Below are 10,520 nucleotides of genomic sequence, written 5' to 3' on the forward strand. Positions count from 1 at the left end.
CTGGAATTGTTGATTCTCGGTTGGAACAGTCACTTCCTCTCCGTCGTGAACCTCAGTGTTAGATTCGACAAACAAAAATAAACTCGAAGACAGTAAATGTAAAAAGACAACAGCAGCAGTAGTTTGTATGAAAAAATTGGAACGAACAAAAATATTGCATCTAAATAACGTATTTGTGTTAAATGTACTTTATCATGGTAAGAAGTTTTATATTGTTCTCGTATAAGATGCTATAAATGCTCTACTTTGTAATAAAACTAAAAGTAATGGCCTTGAAAGATGGTATTAGACTTGGCAAAAATTGGTTTTGTGGGGTCAATGTAATAATTTCATACATACAATATTTTTATTCAATTTTCAGACATTAGTGTATTGGTGATATACTAAGTGTACAGTACATGTAATCAGTGTACAATATTAAAATATGTTATTGATAATTGCTTTTTGGATGAGTTAACTTCAAGCATATAATCATTATATTCTTTTCTATAATGTAATTAATATAAATGTGTACACAGAGTATAAATGTTGTTTGACAATAGTAAGGTATTTTGTTGGAAAAAATTCTTTTTGTAGGATCGTTTTAATTTCAGATATATAGTTTCGTTTTCATAAAGTAATTAATATAAATGTATCAACAGTATAAATGTCGTTAGTGTTAGAAATGTAGTGAAATATTTCGTTGATAATTGTTGTAGAATCATTTGAATTTTAACCTTATAGTCATTCAGTGGGGTTTCATAGTCTAATGGTTAGAGCGTTCGACTCCTGATCGCCTGGTTCTAGGTTCGAGTCCCTACTAGAATACTCAAATTATTGACGTCTGCCAATCGTCGTGAGGCAAGCTGGGTAGCCATGTGATTAAAAGAGACGACAGTACATATAATTAATATAAATACCATATATACACACTACAAATGTTGTTTGACAGTAGTGAGATATTTCGTTGATAATTTATTTTTGTAAGATGTATACTATTTTTATAATGGTAGAATGTGTGTATACTATTTATAAGATGTAGACCTATACATTTCTTTGTATAGACTTTTATAATGTATAATGAATTTTTATAATCAAGAGCGAAAGTTTAAAACCTTAGAATGGGCGAATCTTGCCACAAAAGCAAGATGTACCCGTAGAAAGATTAATAATAATAATAATAATAATAATAATAATAATAATAATAATAATAATAATAATAATAATAATAAGGGAAGGAATGAAGACGTACTAAAGGAAGCTAGTAAAGGACGACAGATCATGAAGATAATAGGAAAGAAAAGAAAGAGCATGTTTACCTATCTTATTGGACACTCAGATCGGACACCGTCTAGATAGAGGAAAAGGCAGAAGAGAAACCAGGAAGTGGAAGACCAAGAATAGAAAAATCTATAAGTTTTACGTCCCACAGTTATGCCTGGTAGGTTAAAGGAGCTAGTGATGTTGAGAAATGAAGGAAATGGTGGAATGCAGAAAGTGGAAGGAAACGGGAGAACCCCGGGAAAAACCCCTCACATGGGTTTGTCCTCCACAAAGTTCACTTGGTGCGAGCTGAGATCGAAATAAGAACGCCATGCATTAGAGGTGAACGCTCTACCACTGAGCCACCGCGGCCCGACCAAGAATAGATGCAGTAACGAAGTAGAGACCTTATCAAATTATAAAACAGCTCTACCAGGGGAGAGAAGTTTTAAAATTTCCTTCTTGCCCATCAACCTATGATTGAAGTGAGGAAGATTATTATTATTATTATTATTATTATTATTATTATTATTATTATTATTATTATTATTATTATTATTATTATTATTATTACTATTATTATTATCAGTGGCGTATTTACGATTTTGTTTCCCGGGGGGGCTTTGCTAAATTTTGGTGGGCTTTGCCTGAAAATGTGAAAATTCTGCAAGATATTTCATATACTTTACTATAGTAAGTAAGATTTCAGGGGGGCTTAAGCCCGGAAACCCCCTAAATACGCCACTGATTATTATTATTATTATTTTATCGAGAATGTACTTCTGGGTTTCCTCCTAAAAAAATACACATACTATTTCCAACTATGGTTATCTTACTTTTTACAAATTTGTCTAATTCAATATTGTTTTAAATAGTAGTTTTCAAGCTACGAGTTCTTTGACTAACTGAATAGTGCACGCCCCTTCTGGCTCACTCGCCACTATTTAACATTAAATTTCAGATGTCTCGATATATTTGCATAAGTTTATTATTTCTAAAATAAACATTACGTACAAGGTCTATTCAAATTTATATCAAGTTTTTCTGACATGTGTATATTACGCATATCTTTCTTAATTTGCATTACTCACATTACCCCACAGAACGAACAAATTTTAGAGTTCCGGTTTGAACTTCTCTTACAATAATAAGCAAATATACGAGGAACAAATTTACCATTATTGACGATGCGGAGGGGAGGTGATTTTCTGGACTAGGAAGGAATGTGTGCGGGTGCAGAGCAGAGGTCTGCACGGGCCGGAATTCTCAGCCCGGGCCCGGCCCTTGAATTTACAATATGAGGCCCGACCCCAGTCCGAAATATGTCTTAGTATTTAGGCCCGAGCCCGGACTGAGCTCTGTGATAATCAAATGAACCCGAAATAAGTCCGAATTACAGAAACTTAATTATTAATTCAAAATTGTATTTTTATTTACGGCAATTCGAGGTTTGATTTTGCATTTGTGTTTTAAATGTCCTCCGGAAAGAAAGGTGCAATTTGTATCGTTTTACACAATATTTACAAAGTTAGGCCAGAAAAAGTCCGAGGAATATGGTTGTATATTTAAAAATTCACAGCCCGAACCCAGGGGCGTCATTTAGGGGGCAGGGAGGGGCATTTGCCCCTCTGAGTTTGAGATTTATATATATTTTATCAATAGGATAGTAGTAAGTCAGTGAAAAATGCGAAATTTTATATATATATGAAGGGGTCTTGCCCCCTCCAAGCCAAATCTGAAATAACGCTACTGCCCGAACCCCTCCCGGGCCCGAAGTGATGCATGCTTTGTAGGCCCGAGCACGTGCAGACCTCTAGTACAGAGGCATTTCAAGTGGTGTGCGACTGCCCACGGCCTTGCATCTTTAGGGACCTCGCAAAGACCAACGAGCCTAAAACGATTTGGCACTCACTTTTGTCGATGCAACAATAGAAACAAATATGAATTCGGACTTATTTACAGAAAAACAATACATAAGGCTTCAAACTAACTTTTCATCTATTCGTATATATTAGATCGTTAGCATACGCGACAGGCGGCGAGTTTATTTTAAGATTGCATATAAGTGTTTATCGTTGAGATGAATTGTTTTCAATAAATTATTTTTTATAATTAGCAATTTTTAAAAAGGGGGGCAGGAAGGACTCGTAAACCTTACTCGCCTTGCTCTGCAGATGGTATGGTCAAAATCAATAATGGATAGTGAAAGTGTAAGTGTAAAGGCTAATATGGAACAGAGAAACAAAAGAGAACTTCTTCAGAAGGGAATTGGAAGGGGCGGAGAGGGGAGGAGAGTACAATACTGTAACACATGAAATGCGTCTTGATCTGTATACTTCAACAAACTTTTCTTATTAGATTACGCAATTTCTAGTTTCTTACTCCGATTATTCAAAGTATTCAAATGTTCTCGGAGGGAGTGACCGCCCCTCCCTTTAATCCGTCCGTGGTGTCATTCAGTTTGGCTTTTCGCTACTAATTCAAAGTGCTTTCCGAAACAAGTTGTCTTCTTGTGACAGCAGGGGGTGGAAGAAACAAACAAACCGTGAAAGGAAGAAAGAAGAGGTTTTGGGCTCTTCCAGTCCAGACCATTCTAACCACTGAGAAGTGAGAATCACAACGTGATTTTTCTGGTAAGAGCGTCCTTTTAAAAGCAGCTAACAAGCAAACAGATGGTCAGCCCTCTCCCCTCTGCAGCATACTTTTTATTCTCTGTTGCCAAACTTACTGAAGAATATATTGCAATTAATCTAACGCATGTAACGTAAATAGGAGACCGTGGTTGGATTTATATGGGTCTTGTGTATTTGTATTAAAAATTTCAAGTTATTACCTGCAATACTTTGTTAGAAATTACCATATTAAATTTTACATGTTATCAAATGGAGAGTTAGAAACCTAAGCGGAGATGGTAGAAGATCCCCTTAATGCAAGGGGAAACGGGAAATCTAACGCATGTAACGTAAATTGGAGACCGTGGTTGGATTTATGTGTGTCTTCTGTATTTGTATTAAAAATTTCAAGTCATTACCTGCAATACTTTGTTAGAAATTACCATATTAAATTTTACATGTTATCAAATGGAGAGTTAGATACCTAAGCGAAGAGGTATCAGATCCCCTTAAATAATAGTAATTATATGTCTTGCTGCATAGTGAAATTTGCCTACTGCTCTTTGTTTTAAGAAGTAATTTGGTTAAAATTAACTAAATTTCACCAGTTCAAAGAGCATATTAGGATCTCAGTTTAATTCAAGAGTCCTATTTGTTGCAACAGAAGCGCTTCATGATGGTATATGTGTATGCAATTATAAAAGTTCGGTAATTAATGCACAACCAGGAGTAAACGACTAAAAGGCACATAAAGGAAATAAGTGCAGACTATTAATTTTCATGAATAAATACAACAGTTTTATTTTCGAATGCTGCTTTTTTTTTAAAAAAAAAAAAATAAACATAATATTGAAATTTCACACGTTCGAAAAAAAAACTGTTTCATTACTAGTAAAACTAACCTAATACAAAGATTTTTGTTCTTTTTCCCAATTTTTCCGGAAAGAAACAAACAAACAAACAAAAAATGGTTTACCAGCAGGTTCAAAAATCCGGAAATTTTACAACACTACTCCGGCGTGAATTTTACAACACTACAAAACAACCGAGAACTGTAATATCAGTTGTCACAAGAAACAATGTTGCCAGTTTAAAGTTCTCCGACTCTTAAAAAAAAAAACACTTTAAATTTGAAACAAGTTTACATTTACGTATTAGATTCTGTTAATTACAGTAATAGATATATGGAGCGCTTAAATTCCAGAAAATTATTTTCTGTTTTTGTGAAGTGCAAATTCATATTGAAATTGAAGTTCGTAGATTTTTACCGTTTTCGGTTTTAGCAGAGAGATAAGATGGAATATATTCTTCGTATGATGAATTAATAATTACACTGAGAAAAAAAGGACTAGGATTTCCGTGTTGATACATCGTATTTACGCGGGTGCGCTCCTTAAGTAATGTAATTTCATGTATAAAAGTACAGCAAGTGGGAACACCATGGCAAGTCTGGAGTTCGGCGTCGAACTAGACTCGCTGTGATTGGATAATTTTATTCACATGATATGTTTCGTGTTAAAAACTATTACTCTCGTAAGGTAGGGAGTCACAGATTTAGAAAGAAGCAGGAGGGAACAATCGTAGGAAGGTGGTAACAACATTATATACGTAAGTTACCACCGTCGGAATGGGTATGGCGTTAATTCTAGATTTGAAAGGGTGGTCCTACAATACAAAATTTTCGCTGGACGGTGGTGTAGACAGTACTACGGATGAAACAACATTACTTAATGAGGTGACGCTCGTAACCTGGTAAAAACAGCATTTACATGCCGACTGGAGTATGCATTTCTCTCAGTGTATATACGGTATCTTTCTATATCTATCTATCTATCTATCTATCTATCTATCTATCTATCTATCTATCTATCTATCTATCTATCTATCTAACAACTATTCGCTATTCTTGATTGTTTCTCTTTTGATAACTGTCAAGAGAAAAAGACAGTAGTCTAATTTATAGGTCTAGAACTCAAAGCAAAATCTTCAAATTTATCGTACAAGAATCGCATGTCTTTACCAATAAAGAAAATACACAGTTCCTCCCTATGAACCAACCATTTGCGTAAGAAAGCTTCAAGTCAGAATTGCGTTCCATGCTTAATATATTCTACTTGTTCTATTTTCAGATTCTTACAAAGAAATACTAACTGCTCTGCGGACTCTATGACAGCCGCTTGCACCGAACATAAGAGCTTCTTCGACAGCTATTCCAAACACATGTACGATAGCCTTCAGTGTCAGGAAGAGGAAAAGAGTTCTCAAGGTGGTGGTGTCAAATTAGCATTGTCAGTCCTACTTCTTACGATATTTCATGCATTTTATGCGATACTATGTTCGTTTTAGTATTGTATGGTATCTTCTTTAGTAAATTAATGTCTTCGTATCCAAAAGAAGAAAATAGTGTAAATAAAGTTATTCCAACATTGTGAAATGTAAATAGAGTTTAATATACGACAGTCTTAACATCACGTAATTTTAGTTCTCACACTAACGTTATTTCAGGGAATACATTGGAAGCAGTTGATGAGTCGACTAACTTATTTATTTGCATTGAGAACGAGAGTGCAAACGTTAGGAAGCTCCACAAAGCATGGCTGATAGATATGGAAAGCACAACAACGAAAGCAATGGTCATTATCAAGGGCGCCGATCCTGGAGGGCCGAGGGGGCCCCCTTATTGTATTTAAGAATATACAATATTTGGCATAATTTGAATACAATTTGTCTTAAAATCCTCATATATGCCTTCTGCATCTGAATGCCCCCCCCAAAAAAAAAAATTACAGAGAAATCGGCGCCCTTGGTCTTGATAGAACTCTATTTTTACACTTGCCAATGGTTCCAATATGATTGCCACTCTAGTGTGTTACTTCGACGTCAAGGATCTGGTGTTACCGGCTTGATTGAGGTCACGTTAAAGAACTACCTGATTAAATAATGGTATGGAATGAAATAGAAACAGCACCATGGAGGTCTTTTAATATACACTTATGTGAAAACTTTATTATAATATAGATTAAATAATATAAAATACTGTGTTGTCAATGAAAATGAACTAAAATCTAGACTCCTGTTCTCAGAGGTCTCACACATGTATACATGAAGCAAGATGTTGCATAGCGTGATAAGAGGGTGACTGTAGTGCCGAATGAATATGCTTCCTAAACACACAGAATTGAAAGGCAGAGACAAGACATACGATGTCTCTGAAAGAGCTGTTAAGATGTTAGTAACTATGACATCGCCTGAGAGAATACGAGAGATGTTCAGAAAAAAGATGGAACTTTAGCTATAAAATATGTGTTGCTGAGTTCACGTTTTAAGCACTGTCCTTCTCAAGATCGTCAAGAGAGCAACACACCGTTCCAAAAGTTTCTTCCATTTTATAGAGTCTCCAGAAACGCACTTTCTCGAATGTTGCACAGATCTCTTGTTATACTGTGGACCATGGAAATCCTCTATGGTCTGGAAATGACGTCCTTTCAAAGTGATTTTAGATTTGAAAACCGGAAAAGTCCGCTGAGACTAGGTCCAGAGAACAGGATTGATGACACATGAAAAGTTTGATATTTTGCCAGATAACTGCGAATGAGGAACCAAGTTTAAGTAGGCGCATTGGCACGGTGCACCATCCAAGTCCGGTTTTCCCATAACTCAACCTTCCTCCTGCGCACAACATTCCTCAAACGCGCAAAAATATTCTGGTACAACTATTTGTTTACCATCTGACCTCCTGATACAAATTCATAATAAACACAACCAACATCATCTTGATTTTTTCCCTATTTATGCGTGCTTTCTTGGAGCAGGAGAACCAAATAAATTGAAAAGCATTTGGAATCTTTCTATAAATGTTTTGCCAAGTTTGTAACAACATTCCACACACACATGTTCTTCTTCAAGCTCATTCATTGTCACTTTATCATTAATGTAACGAACAGCTTGTGCACGTGCTCAGTTCAGCGGATGAAGTGCGGCGACTAACAATCACTGCGAAAGAAGAGAAATGGAAGTTTTTTTTGGTCTAAAATCGCCGCTACGTGCGCTCAGTAGGCGTAGCGCTTTCCCATTGCCGGTTGGCGTGCTATTTCAAAAATACTGTTTCTTTTAGATCACACCTGGTACTATGGTGACTTCATACGGGGAAGAGTCGTCAGGAAACTGAAAGAACCATAAAGTGTGACGATTGTGGCCTAGGAGTTTGGTATTGGATACAATATAGTTCTATGTGTATTAGGAGCATTCTGGAAGACAAGTAATATTTTAAGAAGGAGAAATATTGGTCGAGCACGGTCAACTACAGCAGAAGATTAAGCCTATATTGTGATACAGGTATGAAGGAATCGGCATCAAACACCTCTAAGAGGTTTTTCAAGTCTTCCATTCTCACAAGCCACAGCTGCACGTCGATATGGGTGGTCTCTTTGCCCGACGGCTATTACGTTGTGCTCCGTTGGTTCCTGGACATCAGTGGCACCGTTAGATCTAGAACAGAACTGAATGAAAGTACAGCTTCGTTGTCTTCTTATATAGATATCAGGTTTATCTTGAGTAGTGATTCTGGACGTGGCACAGTGTTAAATTTCAGCAATTTAGGTGGAAAAAAATTAATTTTAGTAAAGAACAGTCTGTTTGAGTTTCCAGTAATAAATATGGTAGTTCTGACACTAAAATAAGCATTTACAATAGATTTGAAGTTTAATACAAAATAAGCAATGTAATATGCTAATTACATATGTATATTGAAAATGGTGGTGAATTACACATTTGTGAGACCTTAAAGTAACCAGATTATAAAAGACTATTGAAAACAAAAACAAGTAAAAAATTAAAAAGAAACAAAAATACCTAACTGACAAAAGCAGGTACTTACATTATTCAGAATCACTGAAGTCATCTGATTTGTCTTCGGAATTGTAGTTGACGGAATTGTCTCCTTCTAAAGTCTATCCTCAATTTCTAACAACTCTTGTATATCTTGATTCATCTTCCTGTGATTTGCATGTAGGGAACTTGCTATATATGGATCTAAGGTGATAAGCAGTCGATTGATTGAGTCTGTATTTGTGTCCACTATGGAAGTTTTTCGTGTAAATCATTCTCGAAACCGTCTACTATCTTTATTTCTTGCTAGTTGGACATCTTCTGAAAATTGCTCTTTCAGGAATAGACATGTCGTAAGTATTTCTCTTCCGTGTAATAAAATTTTATGCAGGCTCATAGGGATTGGATACCAGCTGTTGGTTTGGAGGTATAGGTCCTTGATGTCTTTAGTGAATCATTGAAATTTGTCTAAATTAATTTTCCTATCATTACAATTTATGCACTCCAGGATAGAGCCTACACGCGTAATTAACTCAAGATTCACTCCATTGATTTTTGCAGGCTGCTCGGGATTCCTGAAAAATGTTTTTAGCAGTGTTGCTATCGTTTGTGTTGCGACTTTGATGCTTAGGCATATAACCTAAAATGCCTAGTTCCTTTCTTAGCTTCTCCTGAATTTCTTTCTGCTTCATGGCAATTTTGTTCTTATTTTCAGAACCCCTTGCTTGTCACGTTTTAATGTCTAGCCGGTAATAAATATGTAAAATGCATTCGAAAACTCTAATCCAAGCATGAAGAGGCGATATACTGAACGAAAGGAATTCGGTTCATACTTATCTTCTTGTGATCACATCCAACTCATTCATTTACTGGGTTTTTCCCCGCATAGGTAACACGTTTGAGTAGAAGAGCATGTGGACATAGCATTACACACTTTTCCATCCACCATAAAAATGGTTTTACGGTCACTTCCGAATAATTAAGAGTGATTTTAGTGTCGATCAGTGTACCTGTTTGCTGTTTGATCTTATCAACTTCTGTGATAACTAAGTTAGCCGATTCGTGTGAAAAAAAAAATCAATAGGGCGGCAGTACTTAGTAGAAGACGCGGCAAGATTTTGCCAGATGATCGTGTCAGAGTCGTTTGCACCACAAATTTGCAAGGGAACCATAGAAATGCTAAACATGCTTGCATCACTGAAATGTTATTTAGAGAACTTTTTTTTTGTACCGACTCTGGCCCGATCCGTCACATCCCCACTTGATGATCATGTGAAAAACAGCAATTGTAGATAGATGTAATTCCCCACCTCTTCAGTTTTACACAAGCGAGAAACTATGTGATCGATGAGCGACTGCAGAGGTACTTCCTCCGAAATTTCCGTAATAATAATGCCTTCTGGATAGCACAACTGGTTCGACTCCTTAACTTTATGATAAAGAGGATATAATTTGGAACCCTTCTTTTCGGCTTGCTCGCGAATTCGTCGATATTGACGAGTAGATAAATTAGTGTCTACCGCTAAGGCAAGTGCTTGTTCTGGTGTTAATGACGCTGGCATTTGAAGCAAGGATATTCGAGCTTTCTTAATTGTCGTTCCTCTATTCGAAGATGCAGTGGAAAGTTCTCTGACAACAGCCGCAGAATCTCGTTTGCATTCTTTTCTTAATTGTACTGTAATAGTGGTACTAAGTTCTTCAGTGTATGACTGTGTATGTTTTACTTTCATGGTTTTAGCCTTAGAACTACACACAGAAAAAGGCTTCCTTGCCCGACCAGATCCTACCGTGGATGTTCGTGATGTGCTAGGAACATCGTTGACGATGTCATTGGGAATA

This window comes from Thermobia domestica, chromosome 5 (assembly GCF_964235325.1).
Source record: "Thermobia domestica chromosome 5, izTheDome1.hap1.1, whole genome shotgun sequence".
Classification (NCBI taxonomy): domain Eukaryota; kingdom Metazoa; phylum Arthropoda; class Insecta; order Zygentoma; family Lepismatidae; genus Thermobia; species Thermobia domestica.